Consider the following 18,320-nt stretch of genomic DNA (forward strand, 5'->3'; position numbering starts at 1 on the left):
TTAAAGGACCTGTCAGTGGCTGAGGCTGTCACCACCCAGGACAGCACAGCAAAGAAACAACATAGCCAGCGTATCACAGCATGCCACAGCATTGAACAGCATAGCGCAGAAAACAACATAGTCAGGTTAGCATTGCACACAAACAGCAAAGTTTGCACATCACAGTGCAGGAATAACAGAGCTCAGCATAGCGCAGTACAGTACAACACTATATAAGCGACAACTCAGCTCATCGAGCACAAATTTATGCGGGATGTAGCATCCTGTGTGTTCATCTGTCACACACTTTTATTATTTTTACTGGCAAAAATCTCTTAGGTATTCATTATTTCCTTTATTTTCAATTACAATTCCTATTTCAAGCCCAGTTTTCAGTGTGTCTTTCATCCTCCCACATTTTGCTTCTCTCGCTCAATCATTTTCTCTTCCTGTATTACATTCGTATGTCATTAGTTTGCGTGAGCATCTGGATTTGAATCCTGAACCATATGCCCTATTAGCATCTCTATCTCACTCCTTCCTTACACATGAAACGACGCAAATGTTCAAACACGCACGCAGGCACGCACACACACATGCACACATTCGCTCAAAGTACCACAGTCTCAAGGTTTTACAAGACAGATTAATGCTAGAGGCCTGGATGATCTTAATGTGACAGCTGTGTCCTTTCCCGGGCTGCAACCCACTCACACACATACACTCTGGCTATCTCCACACATAGGACGGTGCTATTTTCTTCTACTCTGAAAACGAGAGTGATGAACCTTGCTGTAGGAAGGCAGGAAAAGCTATTACTTGTAGCGGCATTATTTAGCTGGTAAAGCAGCCTCTCCTCCAACTTATTTGTCTCTTTCCTGTCTCATTCTTGGCTAACCAAGCACGCAACCTTATTAGTTCATTAAAAGGAGTCTGCCGCTTCTGCCTGACTTTGGTATAAGCAAGGGAAAGGGGAAAAAAGGAGGAAAAGAAAAGGGAAGGGAGTCAAAACACCACTCTCTAATTACCCAAGATTGATGCATCCAGTGAACATCCTGGTAATCAGTGTTGTTTTTATTTGTTTAATGGTAGGACAGGGATCACAGGCAGGCTGACCCTCTCTGATCATTAACAGAATTAATGCAGGGAGAAGCGCACGCAACTCCTCTCTGCTTGCCTGGTCCGGAAATAAGTGTCAGTGTGTTGGTTTGCGAATGCATGCGTGTGTGTGCGCCTCAGTTTATGTTCGAATTTGTTTACATCATTGAAGACTAAAATGAGCCAGCCAACCATACCTATCTAGATTCACTTGTTGAGATGGATATTATTCTGCATGAGATCACTCCACTGTGGAGCTCATTCACTTGCTACGCGAGTGTAGATAGGTGATTTTACAGGGCTGCATCCAATTAAAAAATACAATTTACTTTCGCTGAACGAGTTGACAGACAAAGCTAAATTTGTGTTAAGTGAATGTTTTTCTATTATAATAAGTTAGGGAACATCTGCTGACCTTATGTGGCACACGTCTTCTAAGTTTGCTGCATTTTTGGTTCTTCCCAGCGCTTCTTGTCAGTAATCCCGGCAGATTAAACTCAAGTCTTTCTCGTAGCTTACTAAGAATTACTTTAAGATGGAAACATACATTAATGAGGAGATCTTGTGACCTGAAACAGGGACGGCGTTACTGATGGTGTTTTCTAAACTGCCTGCGTGGGACTGATGCTACTCAGTTCAAACAGCAGTTTAATCAGGATTTTGTTTTCCTTTTTATGGGTATGAGGCTCAAAAGCTCAGTATCTGGCCAGGCTGAGCCATTCACTACTTCAGTGGCTGCGTTGATGTGTTTAGATATCTTAACTGTCCATCTGCCTTTGTCCTTTACCATGTAAACATTAGCAACTTGTAAAATATTCTGTAGCGGCATATGGGTCTCAGTAAAGTCACTGAAAAATTGATGGTAAGCGTAATGGATGCGGCCACTTAAAAAGATGATTCTTGGAGTCGATGGTAATTAATTAACGTACAGTAGCTGTTTTCTGAGGATCTCCAGTCGACCCCCAGGGGCTGACATGCTATATAAATGTCATGACTCACAGTGACAAGAGGAAGAGGATGAGCATTGATGGGCCAATGAGTAATTAAAGTTAGTGTAGAAAATGAACTAAATCTCAACTGTTGACACTGTTTAAACATCTTCATATTTAATCCTGACAGTAATGCCAGTCACACTCTTGGCCAGGATCCATAATGGATAGCCACACGACAAAAATCAAGCTTCAGCGCCAGTGGTAGGTTTCTGAAAAATGTGTCCTCAAGATGACGTGTAAGCATTGATGGAGTGAAAGTGAGCGTGGGTTTAAGATTGAATTCCTTTCTTCATCTGAAGCTCTTAAGATCCTCTCAGACATGCTTGCTCTGGTAACCAAGTCTTCCTCTGAACTCATGACGCGAGTGTGAATATGTAGGCATACAGGTGTTTATACATATTCATAAATGAAAATGTTTCTCCTACGAATCAATGGTTTTGCTACTGTACGATGTAGATGGATGTCTGTGGTGTTAAAGAAGACCTTAAGTTGGATCGATCTTTGAACTGCGAGTGAGAAGAAGATAATTTACAAAATGCAAAAGCATGAGTACAGTTTTAAAGTGACACAAAGACTGCAAGGAACCAAATAGTTTGGAGGAAGATTAAGGAAGTTAAAGGAAGGTGTGTAGCAACACTCCATAACGATCTGTACTTTAAAACTAAGATGCACCACTCTGCTTGTAAACACATTATATTCCGACTTTTGTTCTTTCATTGTTCTCATGCATTTATCAGTAGACACACACAAAGACACAGACACACACTGGTAGCAGAAGAATGTAAAACATGGAGACCTTGAAGGCTTTTTAAACCATGGCTGTCCTACTGTCCTGCAGGCTAACCTCCAGCAGCCCTGGCGATGTAGTGTCAGCAATGACATTGGGATTCTATTAGCAGGTTGTGCAAGGTGCTGGCCCCCTGCCCTGTGGTAAGACCTACCATTGATCTGTCATGGGAGATGGCTGCTCTCCGCTCCCCACTCCCATAGGGCTCAATTTGAACCTTTCCAAAACCCAGGACTGAACCCTCTGCTTGAAATCTACCTGGGGAGCGGAGGGAGAGAGGAGCAGAGAGCTCAAGGTCAGGCGTGACATCGGTGTGCAGATAAAGACCACTTGGTATGGTCGACACGGACCATAATGGCCAGTGAAAAGTGAGGTTATTTGTTATCGATTCCCAATGAGGGAAATCACCAGGTCTATATAACGCTGTTTATGGCTGGGCAGTGTATGTGTGTGTTCGGCAGGGCGGGGGGGTCGATGTGAGGCCAAGCGAACCTTCTGAAGGACGGACGAAGAAATGAAAGTCTTTTCTCTTTCCTTTGCTCTCTCTAGCTTTCTGTTTTGAATGAGTGCATAGTGATCTGCTTTCCCAGCCAGCCTCATTTGTATTTTTACTGAATTACCCCGGATGCGCAACCTGAACCCACTTAAGCATGTCACTTAGCGTTTGTTGAAGTTAGCCTAGACACGGCCCTCATCAGGTTTCAATGAGGGAGGCTGTGGCTAAGTGGCCACTTGTCATGTTTATTTCATTTTTCCAGTTTCCCACATGATGATATGTTTACTGTCCAAGCTGTTTAAAAAGAAAAGCAAGACAAGAGGGAGAGACGTAGCTGATGAACAACGTATAAGTGCCATACCGTGTCATGATGGTTCATAAACTTCTGCTCGTAACTTTTCTAAACCGCTGCTTTAGCGTGGTAGGATTGAGCATGTTCTCTTTAAGTGTAGATGGAGGTTTAATATGCCGGAGAGGAGGTGTTTGAATAATCTTGAATAAAATGTGTTTACATATAGTTATAGAGTCTTTTAATCCTTTTTGACTCACACAATATGAAGCAACACTGAGGAACACAGGGGTGTATGTGAATTAACACTGTGAAAGTACAAACAGAACAGAATATTGAAATTGCCCCCACGGGCGATGCTCGTGTGTGCTGTGGCAGCGAGACACTTCCTGGTGCTGCTCCATTTTATATGTATGAAAATCTCTCACGGATCCATGATATACATTATAGATGAGGGCTCCCATTCTGCACTCCAGTCACTGGAGCAGAATTTTCCATGATATGCACCCCCACCGACACCACCGCCACTGCCGCCCACTCCTCTCCTCTCTTTCTCTCATTTCACTCTCTCTCCATTCATTTCTCCTTCCATATGCCCTCCCATTGGAACATTGTTTCATCCCTCACCAGTTTCCTTTCATCCCTCTCCAGCCCTTTGGTCTCTTATCATTTTATCCTTCCATAAGTCAAATCTTACGTCTTTACTTCCACTCATCCACCCTTCCTTCTTTCACTTATGCCTCCCCTCCCCCCCCGTACCATGGAACAAGCAAGTGAGCACAGAACATGTGACCGGAGAGGTGGGAGCCTGCCCGGCCTCCCCCTGCGGTGCCACCATACGTTGATTTGTCTCCTCCGGTTCCATATTGATTTTGTTTTAAACAAGTGAAAAATACAAGAAGAATGAGGTGCCAAAGGTGACATGAAATAAAATAAAATAAAATAAAAAGTGAAAAGGGGAAAAGGGAGGGAGGGGGGAAGAAGAACAAGAAAGAGAAAAAAGGAAAGTGTTTCTATGTATCAAATCTATGAGTCGGGTCCCAGGTGGTGCTAGGGTATTATCAAGAGAGACTCAAAACGAAGGGAACAGAAGTGGAAAGAGACTCCTTTTTTGTAAAATCTCTTTTTTTATTCCACCCGTTTACTTTGTGCTTGCAAAATGAGTTCTGGGGTCGGCTATGTGGCAAATGCATCTCATTCTACGTCATGGTACAGTTCCTGCCTTAAAATGATTCTCTGCTTAGTTCAATTTAAGTTGTGCGCAGAATAATCGATCCCCCCATTAATTCTACTTAGCTGAGCTTCACAGTACAAGCCTGGGCTTGACTGGTCCACCAAGGCCAGTGCTGCTGAATGGCTGACCTTTACACGGCTCGGACTGCCATTGATTTTCAGCAGGACTTATTTCATGAACTGGGGGTTGGGATGGGGCGCCCAGATGAAGATGAACTATGAGGTAAAATCACTTCTGTGGCCCTTTCCATTTTCTGTGCACTCTCCTCTCTCCTATTGCTTTCTTTTTTTCTCTGTCCTCGTTACTTTGGAATAAGCACTGTAAACCATATTGGCTGAGGACTGTGGGTGCTATGAGAGCAAATAAAGTGTCGCCTCTGTGGACCCCCGCCCCACCCAACTCCACCACTGCCATGAGTTACGAGCCCACGCTCCAACCCTCGTCTTGATGTGTTTGTGTGTGTGTGTGAGCGTGTTTTCATATCTTTGTGGGACCAGAAATTGGACATTTACTGTACTTACGGGGACCAAAATCCCCACAAGTTTGAAGTCATTTTTGAGACTCAAAATGTGTTTTTTCTGTCTGGGTTACAATTGGGTTATGGTTAGGTTTAGGGTAAGGGTTAGGCATTCATTTTTATGTTTATGGTTAGGGTAAGTGGCTAGGGAAAGCATTATGTCAATTGGATGTCCCCACAAGATATGAATACCCGACGTGTGTGTGCCTGTGCTTTAGGTTCACTTGTGAGTATCTTTGCATTCATTTTTCTGTCCATGCTTGAGTGTATGTAGGTTACATCCTTAAGTGCTTTTGGATCGCTCTCTGAGTGACATTGTCCCTTGGTATTAACACTCAAGAACAAATGCAAAGCGGCATGTGAACTAGTCGTAGTGCTCACAGGACTGCCATTAAAAAAGAAAGAAGTGAGAAAAACAATGCTGACCTAATGGCTCGACACATCATCCACGTTACAAGAGCAGGAAGGTGAGAGAAGAAAAGAGAATGCGGCTCAAATCTAAAGTATATTTTTTTTTATGATTTAAGCATTAGATACTGAACAGTGGTAAATATTTAAGTGTCTAATTTTTTTTAGACAGATGCGTGCAGATAAACACAACACCAGTGAACAATATAGTAATTGATGAACATTAAACCAACAAGGAAGAAAAGCATAGGAGGCTTCTGTTCTTTTTCTCCAGTTCATGCAGAGTGCACTGAATGTCTCCCTTTCTCCCTTGCCCTCTCTCTCCGCACCTCTCCCTCCTCTTGGCCTGCAAGAGCTGTATATCAGTGACTGTTGACTGTAAAAAAAACATATTCAAATTTAATACCTGCTCATGAATACATGCACGCATACAAAAATCCCTGGGCAGAGGGAGGCATGAGAAGCAAGTGAAGTCATGGTCTGTAGATGCTGCTGTAAAAATGGAGGAGGATACGTTATGAGGTTAGCGGTGGGGATGGCAGGGGGGAAGATGCGTAGCATTTCGATGCTCAAGGTAAGGCATCGTAACTGGACAACTGAATCTCTCGCTGAAGCTTAATTCCCTCACACCTCTGTAGATGTGAAAGAGAACTGTCTCTACCATGAAATATTATCAAAGCTAACATATGCTTTTCTTTTCTGTTTTCTTATTTTTGTTTTCTTATTTACCCTGGTCATTTAATGGCCAGTTAGACACTCTGCATTGTTAATTTTTTTAGCATTGTCCAAAAAGGACACCAGCCAGCACAACCTAGATGCATACCCCCAGTGGCACAGGACAACCAGTCACACAGCAACCCCTACCCCTAGCACCCGCACCAACCCTGGAAGATTAAGTTGCACCCACCCCAGAGAACTAGGGACAGGGACACAGCAGCGAACCTGCAGGGAAGACTCCCCCACACAGGGCAGCACAGAGTAGGGGGGCAGACCAGGGGAAGGAGAAAAGAAAGGGAGATTTTTGGTGACCCTCCACCAAAGGAGGAATTGTCTAGGTGTCACACCTCAGGCAGCATCTAGCTGTTTGGAAGGTGTACTCGTGGCTGGAAAGAAAACCCTAAATATCTGTGTCAGTTTAGCTCGAATCTTTGGCAGAATTTACAGTTCTTGTGATTCTGGGGCAAATCCTTCACAGTTGTTTGCATTGGAGATTGGGGTTAATGATATTCTGAAATAATGTGCAATACACAGACGTGTGCTTTGTTTCATAGGTCTTTCACTGGGTTTCAGTGCAGTTTAAGGAAACGAAAGAACAAAAGCAATACCCAAAGAATGAATGTAATGCACTGGGCCAGTCTGGACAAAAAAACACTTGGAGCCCTCGTCACTTTTTTAGCTGTTGTGATAACTACCCATAGCCTCAAAGAACATATTCGTCTATGTGTTGGAAAACACAAATCCCTCATCCTTGGTTCCAAGCCACAGCTCACTCTGCAGTGCAACTTTCCCCTGCAGCACCTCCTTGTCTTTAAACCTGAATCTATGCCTCTTTCTAAACTGTGTACAGAAAATGACAAAATTTATTTTATTCCCGCAGCGTCCAAAATTTTGACAGAATTTAGACGCAGGCACACATGCTGAACACTGCCCCAAACTCCATTTACTCACCCACTTCAAAGCTTACCATTGAAATAAGCCACACAAGGCCTTAGGAGGCAGTGAGGAGTGGGAGTTGGCAAAGACACTTCCAATGTGTTTTCCGCTCCAGTGCTTCTTGTTCTCACTTCGTCAGAGTGTGTTTGCTGCAGATTTGGAGAAATGGCGAGAGGTCAGGCCAGTGTGCTGCTTGTCTGGCCCCCTAAGGTTGAAGCTGACACAGTGAGAGGGGTCTTTGTGTTTATTTAGCAAACAATTTCACCGTGTTGTAGCCTCAGACTTGAGGGGAGGAGGGAAAGGAGGAGGAGGCGAGAGAGGCTAGAAGACAGGCCCGTTCCCTTTGTGTGGTGCTGAATGCGCTTATAGACAAGCAAGGATTTTCTCTAAGTGTCAGGATGAAACATAAGCAGGCTTTGCAGCCAAGGGCTGGAATGGTGGGAGAGTGATGGGACCAGGAGAAGTCGCAGGTGACAGAGTGCTGTGTGTGTGCATGCGTGTGTGTGAAACACGGGGTATTGATATGCTGGGAATGAAGCTTGGAGCAGATGGACAGAGCAGGCTGGATCTATGTCGATCCTGCGAGTTCTGGCTCCTTGTCACAATCCGGCCTTTGATGGACTAACACAAAAACATACACATGTACCAGGCAACTGTGCCCAGTTGAGATTTTACTAACTTGATAAGAATCCTATTCAGTTGCAAATGGTTGATCATTCTATCGTTAATAACCATTGCATCATACTGAGAGAAGACCAGAGGAGACTTACTATGGTTCATCAGAGAAACCCTCAGGATTCAGGCAGGAGGGCATTTATACTGAAAGAATGTGTGCAGTGAAAGTTAAAGGAGGATGTACTAAGATTCTTCTGAAAACAAAATCAGTTAAAGAAAGTCTTATTAAGCTCTCTTCATTTGTAGATTGGGTTTGTTCATTGGTCTGTTTCATTTCCAGGTTCTATTTTTTAGCCTGTCTCACTGTTTCTGGCTCCTCTCACACCTTTCTCCAAAGCAAAGCCAACATGCTTGGCGCTGTCCCTGTCTAAATCCCTCCTTCCATCTATCTCTATCCTCCTCTGGCTTCACCTTCTGCTGTTCCCCTCTTTTTCTGTGAAGGGTAGCATAGGGAGTGGAGGAAAAATGCAGGTGCTGGTGAATTTCTAATAGGCAATCATAGTGCTCAGGACAAGATTCCTACTGGAGGTCTTGGGACCATTAAAGAAACGTCAACTCGGCATAGGTATGCCAAGAATTATGAGTCAGTGGGCAGACAACACTTTTTGGCACCTATTGGTCAGAGCAGCAGGCCGTAATCTGTCACAATCCTGGAGTTGCTGTGACAGCAGCAGGAGCATTCTGGGCTCAACACAGAGGGTAAAGGAAACATGCAGGAAACATGCAGCTCAGGATGTGTGTGTGCATGTGTGTGCATGTGTGTGCATGTGTGTGCGTGCAATTGGATGGATAGGTGCATTTGCGAGATTTGCAGAACACAGATGCCATAACATATTTGGTACATTTAGGCTTCCATTAACAAACCTAAATGTTTTCAGAATAAAGTCATGGCTTCAAGAGCAGATATTCAGTGTCTGTTTCATTGCCTGAAACATAGCACAGACATGCCAAACGCTATGAAAGCAGGGACAGGGCTGAGGGAGAAGTAACAGCAGCAAATCCAACACATGACCGGGGCTGCTTCAAGTAGTTTTTGCTGTCTCTCCATATCAATAAATCAATAACATAATAATCAATAACACCTAATTAAATGAAAGTATGAACAAGACAGTTATTTTGTTTTTTATTGTTATTAATGAAAATTCTGCTGGACGTAACACCATATGATCTAAATTGAAGTGCATGTGTAGTAATGTGCTTGCATGTGAGCATCCAGGATGTGATTATCTACATCACTACCTTAGCTGTAACTCACTGATGGTCAGGAAAGATGTAATCTTCAAAGCAAATATCAAAGCTGTGGCCAGATAGGAAACATGGCATCGGTGCATAAGGGCACCTTTAAGCATTAAAGCCTCACACAAGTCCAGATCTGTAATTCTGTCACGGCACATATCCTCCATCATTCCACTACTTCCTCTCACTCCGGACCCTTTCTGTGGCGCATGCTGGGATTGGCATGATGTCGCCCTTCTGAAGCCACCGGGTTGGGTCTGTCGTCGCGATCTTATCTTTCTAAGGACAGTTCCTCAAAATGAACTGAAGAGAGTAAACCACATGAAACAGCGAGCAGAATAAAAAAGAGAGGGATTCTGTCTGTGTGTGTGGGAGAGATGTGAGCCCACCAAAAGCTTAAGCCTCCAGTGTGCTGTGCAGATAAGATTCATTAGATAGGTTGGTAAATGCAAGAGAGAGGCAAAGCAAGGCAGAGAGAGAGAGCGAGCGAGCGAGAGAGGGAGAGATTGAGCTTGCTGCTGCTCCAGCATTTGTTGACACAGATTTACAATGAGTCTCCCACTGCTTCACGCATTACAGTAACACACCATGTCAATAGCTCTCTGGGCTAGAAAAGCAGCCATGCCAAAGATGTCTGGGACTGATGCCCTTCCTCTGATAACCAAAGTGTGGCTCATAAGTCAGGACGTGTAGGAGAAGGCGGGGTGGGACATGAAAAAAATGTTTCTCTTTTCTGTTTTTAAACACCCTCCCGCCCCACTCTTCTCTCGCAATCTCTCCATCTTCTCACTCATCTTTTCATTCGTTTTTGCTTTTCTGTCATTTCTCTAAGATCCTTTTCCTCCCCCTGTCTTTCCATCTCCCTGGGTCTCTTACTTTTCTCCCCTTCTGTTTCTCTTTATCTCTTGGACGCCCCGCTACAGGCTCAGTAGGACAGGATTTAGGCATTAGCTCAATCCCCCTATCTACTCCCCCTCATGATTGCACACTGTTTCTATCACCCACATACCCAAGTCCAGTGCACAAGTCTTGTAGGACTCAGAGTCTCTCATACAAATACTGTTAGAGAGCTTATACTCCACAAGGCAGGAAGCCATAATCAACTAGACGGACAAGCGTGGTGTGAAAGCGAGCATGCTTGTGCAGAGGGTTTGAATAGTAATAAGGAAACTCAGAGGTGGATGGTGAGATTTTTATATGGTATTTTGGGCTAATTAGACTCTTTACAGAAGTAATAAAGAGTCTGATCAGAACCAACACATCCACGCCATGCGTGTCTGCTGAGTCATGGGGTGCCACAAATGAGGTAGTTCTGATGTGTGACATTCACCTTCATGAAATCTTGATGAGAGCCGAGTTCTGTTGTCTGTGTAATGAGGGCTGTAGCAGGCAGACAGCTGGCCAACCACTTCAGCTACTAAAGCTATGATAATAGAGAGGGTTGGAAAGTCTTTTGGAAAGCATTCGGTAGATGGACTTCAGGCTGTTTCTGGGAGGCAGTTAGTGTTTTGGGGGAAGAAATAAACAGGAACTTGGATGGCATCAGACAACAGAAGGTCTAATGGTCTTAATCAGAGATGTTGTAGTGGTGCTAGTGGTTATGGTACTACAGATTGCACATGTTCGTGAGTTAGCTGTGGCTTCATTGCTAATTGGTGTATTACAAGAAGAAGCATTCAGTGTAACAGATGGATATTAACAATTTAGTTCCAATATAAGTTGTTCAGCCTTTGTAAAAAAGTAACACTTAATCATACAGCATAAGTACAGAGTAAAAACAAATTGCACTCTGAGCAGCAGTATACATGTTTATCTTTGAGTGCACCTCCACACATGAAATCCTGCAAGAAAATCATAATAAAGCCTGTGTCTTATTTCTATTCAAAGTGAATGTAGATTTATGGAGTAGAACTTTTCTTGCTTACAAATCTGATACCGACTAGCTGAGGTCTGCAGGTGTCTGTCAGTCCATGTCAGTGCCTCGAGCTTAAAATCCTTTTGCTTCTGATAGGAATCCCAAAGCTTATAGTGGCTGCCATCTTCTCAGCACTGACTGATGCTTCTTATCAGGACCACCACACTGCTGCTGCCAGCACATTTCCACATATGGCTAAATTATAAATCATTTGCACAAACATTCTCCCTCATGCATTCAAACACATGTGAGCATTCACGCACGAGCAATACAGGATGAGTATAGTGTAGGCAGCAACGCCTCATTTATTCAAAAGTGTAGTTATTAGTTAAATGCACATGAATATAAACCCATGCATGAAATTCTGTTTATTTAACTGTTTTTATTTAATCCGGTCGTTAAGTCTGACGTCACTAGCCGTGTCTGGGCCTAAACTCCGCTGCCGGTCCATATATCAAACGATCACTATGGCATTACTGAGAGTTGAAAAACTGTCTTAAGTCTTTCATCTTTAATAAAATGATCAGCGTTCTGCTCTACCAGGTGTAACAATTGAGTTTAACATCCAGGCATCCATGAAAACAGAATTTATGACATTTAACGGAGTTAGAAGTTAGCAGGAAGTTAGCTCGCTAGCTTCTATCTAAATACAATATAGCATGTCCTGACTGCGGGGTTTTGGAAACAAATTAAAACGTACAGCTCTGTTTTCACTTCCAACATAAATGAAAACAGAAAGCTAAACAGCAGTGACGTTTGTAGGGTTACTGAAGTTTGGCTAGCTGGTATATAATGATGTGCTATGTGATCGCTAGCGACACAGCTACAGTGGGGCAAAAAAGTATTTAGTCAGCCACCGATTGTGCAAGTTCCCCCACTTAAAATGATGACAGAGGTCAGTAATTTGCACCAGAGGTACACTTCAACTGTGAGAGACAGAATGTGAAAAAAAAATCCATGAATTCACATGGTAAGATTTGTAAAGAATTTATTCGTAAATCAGGGTGGAAAATAAGTATTTGGTCAATAACAAAAATACAACTCAATACTTTGTAACATAACCTTTGTTGGCAATAACAGAGGTCAAACGTTTACTATAGGTCTTTACCAGGTTTGCACACACAGTAGCTGGTATTTTGGCCCATTCCTCCATGCAGATCTTCTCGAGAGCAGTGATGTTTTGGGGCTGTCGCCGAGCAACACGGACTTTCAACTCCCGCCACAGATTTTCTATGGGGTTGAGGTCTGGAGACTGGCTAGGCCACTCCAGGACCTTCAAATGCTTCTTACGGAGCCACTCCTTTGTTGCCCGGGCGGTGTGTTTTGGATCATTGTCATATTGGAAGACCCAGCCTCGTTTCATCTTCAAAGTTCTCACTGATGGAAGGAGGTTTTGGCTCAAAATCTCACGATACATGGCCCCATTTATTCTGTCCTTAACACGGATCAGTCGTCCTGTCCCCTTGGCAGAAAAACAGCCCCATAGCATGATGTTTCCACCCCCATGCTTTACAGTAGGTATGGTGTTCTTGGGATGCAACTCAGTATTCTTCTTCCTCCAAACACGACGAGTTGAGTTTATACCAAAAAGTTCTACTTTGGTTTCATCTGACCACATGACATTCTCCCAATCCTCTGCTGTATCATCCATGTGCTCTCTGGCAAACTTCAGACGGGCCTGGACATGCACTGGCTTCAGCAGCGGAACACGTCTGGCACTGCGGGATTTGATTCCCTGCCGTTGTAGTGTGTTACTGATGGTGACCTTTGTTACTTTGGTCCCAGCTCTCTGCAGGTCTTTCACCAGGTCCCCCCGTGTGGTTCTGGGATCTTTGCTCACCGTTCTCATGATCATTTTGACCCCACGGGATGAGATCTTGCGTGGAGCCCCAGATCAAGGGAGATTATCAGTGGTCTTGTATGTCTTCCATTTTCTGATGATTGCTCCCACAGTTGATTTTTTCACACCAAGCTGCTTGCCTATTGTAGATTCACTCTTCCCAGTCTGGTGCAGGTCTACAATACTTTTCCTGGTGTCCTTCGAAAGCTCTTTGGTCTTGGCCATGGCGGAGTTTGGAGTCTGACTGTTTGAGGCTGTGGACAGGTGTCTTTTATACAGATGATGAGTTCAAACAGGTGCCATTCATACAGGTAACGAGTGGGGGACAGAAAAGCTTCTTACAGAAGACGTTACAGGTCTGTGAGAGCCAGAGATTTTCCATGTTTGAGGTGACCAAATACTTATTTTCCACCCTAATTTACGAATAAATTCTTTACAAATCCTACCATGTGGATTCATGGATTTTTTTTTCAAATTCTGTCTCTCACAGTTGAAGTGTACCTCTGGTGCAAATTACTGACCTCTGTCATCATTTTAAGTGGGGGAACTTGCACAATCGGTGGCTGACTAAATACTTTTTTGCCCCACTGTATGTTAGCATAATATAAACAAGCTAACTTTTTTTTCACTCGATAAAAGTTAACTTGAGTGTTCTCGGTGGTCAGGAACAAATGTAATCGCATGGCAGGATGCTGTAAAAGGACCAAACTTCAGCCAGGAGAACAACTGAGATAATCTATCCACAATACGAGGTTAGTCATTCATATACTGCTGCATGGGCTGGGCTGTAGTTACATCCTAAGGTTTTAAAAACTGAGCTTAAATAAATGATTAGCGGTAATAAAAGCCGAGGGAGGTCAACAGTGATCACTGACTGTTTTTAGGAGCTTTTTGAGATTAAATAGAAGAAAATACAAAACATTAAACATATTAACAACACAAAAGCCATATTAAACGCAGACTACTTTAGGCCTGGAAGTAGGATTCGTCACGTCATCACTTAACGACCGGATTGCTATGATTGATGACTGAGTTCATTTCCTGTTTTATTTTGGTAATGAGTTTCCCCTGCGTTTGGCTGTTTTCGCCTGCACCCAATCACATTTTTGTATGTAGGTAGTGTTGTCTCTGTCAGCTGGCGGTCTGGCTTTTTGCCCTTGTGTTCTTTCTGTGGCTATCTCTGGTGTCTTTGTATTGTTTTGTTCCTGGACTTAATAAGTGATTCTTATCTTTCATTCAAATATTCATTTTGTTTGCTACACTCATGAACTTTATATTTGGGTCCATACTTGCTAACATCCAACATCTAATGTATTTGAAATCACATACATTGTGTTATAGGCCCACGGTAATGGGAATATATCAAGAACTTGTGCTAATGGTTGGTGACAAGAAGCAGGGCTTTCACTTTTTTAATAAGTAAAATCTAATTTGTATTACACCTTTCAAGATAAACATGACAAAGTGCTTCCCCCAAGAATGCTACAGCATAAAAACAAAACTTAACCAAAACAAAAATGCACATAATTTATTACTATTGTGATTGCAACGAAGCACTTTTAAAGTGTAAAACATTACACAAAGGCTCTCTGCTGTCATGCTCTCTTCCTCTCTACGCTCTCCTTCCTACTGTATACAGTACAGATTTATTAGCTAGAGCCGGGGCCCCCGGACAGTCACCACTCAGCACTCCCTCAGATCAATAATTGGAAATATTAATTATATCAGCTGAGACGGCCCAGTCGGAAGGGGGCTGTTTATGCTCCTGTTACTGAGCAGTGCAGCACTATGAGCTCTGATGGCCCACTAATGCGTATTAATGATCCCAGAACAAACATTACTCTATATTAAACTGGAACGAAAGCCAGAAGACATCACACATATTATATGGCTGTTAGAGTTATTTTATTGCAGCCCTGTAAGTAAGAGCTGTTGGATAACTGTTTCTAAAGGACTGCTTCTACTGAGGAATTGGCTTTTTAAAAAACAAGACGGGATTTACTGCAGTTTTATTTCTGTTTACTGTTCATCTTTACGTGTATCTCTTTTCATAAATATGAAAGTTCAAAATTTGCACTTGGAATCGCACCAGGTCTTGCGTTATTGTCTCTCCACTGGCCGTCTCTGGGGTTTCACCATTTAAAGAATGGGACTTTGTACTGCTCAATCCTGCTAAACTCTAGTTATGAACTTCCTCCTGTCACAGATAGTGCCAGCAGTAGACTTGAAATCCACCACACCTGGCTGACAAAATCCACAACTACACATCCTTTGACTTTTGTGGTGAAATATAAAATCAGACACTCGAATGGCTCGATCCCAGAGGTGGTTAGGGATTGCTTAAACAGAAACCACACCTGTGTTAGGTGCCATTTTACCAGGTTAAAAAAGTGTCATATGGTACTTGGATATGTGTATCACTTTGTAACAGTATATGTAAAGAGATAGCTGACCATCAGTCTTGTAGACTAATGAACAGAGACAAACCAGCTGGCTGAGTGTGTATATTCCAGGCATAGTGCACACTACATTATGTTCTGCAAGCCCCGGGGTTTCCATCTGACCCTTCTCATAAAACAGCAACATACTAGTGTTAAAAGCTTTAATTCAACTGACTGCGGGCTTAACTGGGCAAATGAGGCGGTTCAATGAAAGCATATAGATTTGTCAAAGCCCTTAGAGCAACACAGTGTGTGGAATGGGAAATGGAGAAAGACCAGGGCGCTTACTGGGAAAACCAGAAACTCTTTTCGCTCGAGGTGGAATTCAAAGAATGTTAGCTAGTTTGAAGATCGTGAAGCAACTGATTGAAGCTTATTTATTGGCTTCAGTCAAACACGATCAGTTTACTTTCACAATCTCCTTGTAATAACCTTTAAGATTCAGAATAAGTAATGTAAAGAAAGAAGAAAGTCCCCATCTTTTCTTCCACACAGTTTAAAAAAAACATGTTTAGGACAGAAGGCACATGCATCAAACTTTTATTTTACCGCAAATGTATTTTTACATAATGATGAAATTAGTATAACAATGATTCTGTGGGAGATACAAAACCCATTAAATAAATCAAAATCTTGATTAATGCAGTATGTGGTTGGTTCCCCTTGTAGATCCGGTGATGCAAATAATAATGAACAAATTTAGAAAAAAAATGAATACAAGAGACAAATTATTTGTGCTCCACAATATCAGACATATAGATATAGCGAGTTTCTCTCCCAGTATTTATTCACATTCAAAATGCATTTTCATCGTTTTGCCAATTATAATTGATGTCCCACAAATATGCAAACAGTACATTTGAGCAGAGGGTAGCCTAGGGAGGCAGGTGGTTAATTTGTGCTGTAAATATACAGTGTTTGTATAATGCAGGTGCTTTTTTTTTACCTCTTTGTTTTGTCTTTTTGGGGATTTTTCACAGTGTGTTTGAAAGTGAAAGGCAGGAAAGTGGAGTCAGAGCAGCAGATATGGCACTCAGCAGAGAGGCAATCTTATCTAAGAGCTGCAGGCATCTTTTTCCTTCACTCTCTTTCTCCCTTCGGCGCTGTGCTTCTCTTACGACTTTCTCCATTTCTTCTTGTCGTTTTCCAAAATCTCACCTATTTTTTTTGTCTGGTATTTTCATTCGAGGCTCTCACTTGATCATTCCCAAATATTTATTAATAGATAAAAGCGAGAAAAGAATCAGTTATTGTTTCATTCTTTATTAGCATGTCAATAATCTGCGAGCTCCAGTTGTTAAAGGGCATAGTGAGAAAAAAATGCCCTAAAGTAGCCGAGTTAATTAATGGTTTCCTTGGCAACACCAGTACTTAATAAATTTAACTTAAGTTACCTTGTCTGTGCATGTGTGAGCAGGCTAATAGTACGGGTGTACAATTTGCACTTAATTTCTGCTGGAATTACACGATTTTCTTTATGTGTTCAAGGGAAATTTAACAAACTGAGAGCCATCAGCTGTGACTGTTCTGGACCATAATGCATTGCTCTCGGGCAAATAAATAGACCATTAAGCTGGCATGTTGGAGGCTGAACAGTAACTAGCTTTAGAGAACTGCCTCCCACACACAGGCACCCTGTAGAGATGGCTGAGATCATAGCATTGTAGAGCCACAGCCGTGGATTTGGCCTCCTCCATCATGCATTTGAACAAAAATCAACTGGCAGGATCGAAGCGTCTTTTGTCCGTTTGACACGTCAAAGGCAAATTCAAAGATTTCCTGTGTTGTTGCGAAGGAGCCGAGGGTTGTTAAGTTATCTGTGAATTTGTCTTGCGGCTGTTTCTTTCCCCGTTTCAGAGGTGTTTCTGTCTCGGAGGTTGCTTTGAACGTGTGCGATAGTATTGCGGTTGACTCTGTAATCTATCTGAACACGCTGTGGAGCAGTGTACCCCGTGGCTTGGCATTAGCATACCGTAGTGCTACTTTGCTCGTGTTATACAAGGAAAAGAAAGCACTTGTAGATGGATAGGGAGAGGGAGAGGAGCCACCCAAGACACGAGGAGCTGAAACCACAACCTTCACAAGGATAACATCCTCTCTGTTTTCCTACAAAGTCTTAGCTAGTTCTAGTTATTATTTACGATGGGTAAATTTATGGAATAATTTCAGCTAGGGAAGGTTACTCAGTTCCTCAAGGTGAAAATGGATACGTTTAGCACTTAATGAATCGGGCCTGGGCCTCTGCCCCATATATCAGCATGTTATTAAGACATTTTAAAATCCCATTATGGTGTTTCTCCTTGAACATGTCATGCTTTTAGTGGACTGCCCTGTCTTTAAATCTGACCTTTTCAGCCCTGTTCTGGAATTGAACGGGGGGGAAAAAGATACATGACAGGACGATGGTTCAAAATATACATATCTGGCTATAAAAATATCAGCGCATGGCGGTTTCTTAGTCATTTGACTGCAACACCAAGAATGACAAGTGGTCTTAAAAAGCAGCTACAAATGGTTCAAGAGGTTGCTTTTATATTCCAGTAATCTTGTTACATGTTTGGGCTATTTGTGGTCTCATTTTTTTAATCCAGTCTTTTTGTTCTCACAGTTGTTGCCTCAGTCAAAGTAGGGTGTGATGCTGGCATTTTGACGTGTGCAGATAAATCATCTTATGAGCTTTACGCTCTGCTGCCGTACATATACATATCATATGCACAGGTGGGTGTATAACCAGCATGTAAGACTCATATATTCAATTTA

The 18,320-nt window shown here is 42.6% G+C and overlaps 1 protein-coding gene across 7 annotated transcripts in view; it reads left to right on the forward strand.

The window, feature by feature from the left end:
• celf5a (cugbp, Elav-like family member 5a) overlaps positions 1 to 18,320 on the forward strand; it is a 190,233-nt gene that overhangs the window by 90,768 nt on the left and 81,145 nt on the right. The window lies entirely within an intron of this gene.

The sequence above is a fragment of the Diplotaxodon limnothrissa genome, linkage group LG23 (assembly GCF_057381915.1).
Source record: "Diplotaxodon limnothrissa isolate DT_005_m linkage group LG23, D_limnothrissa_male_GT1.1, whole genome shotgun sequence".
Taxonomy (NCBI): Eukaryota; Metazoa; Chordata; class Actinopteri; order Cichliformes; family Cichlidae; genus Diplotaxodon; species Diplotaxodon limnothrissa.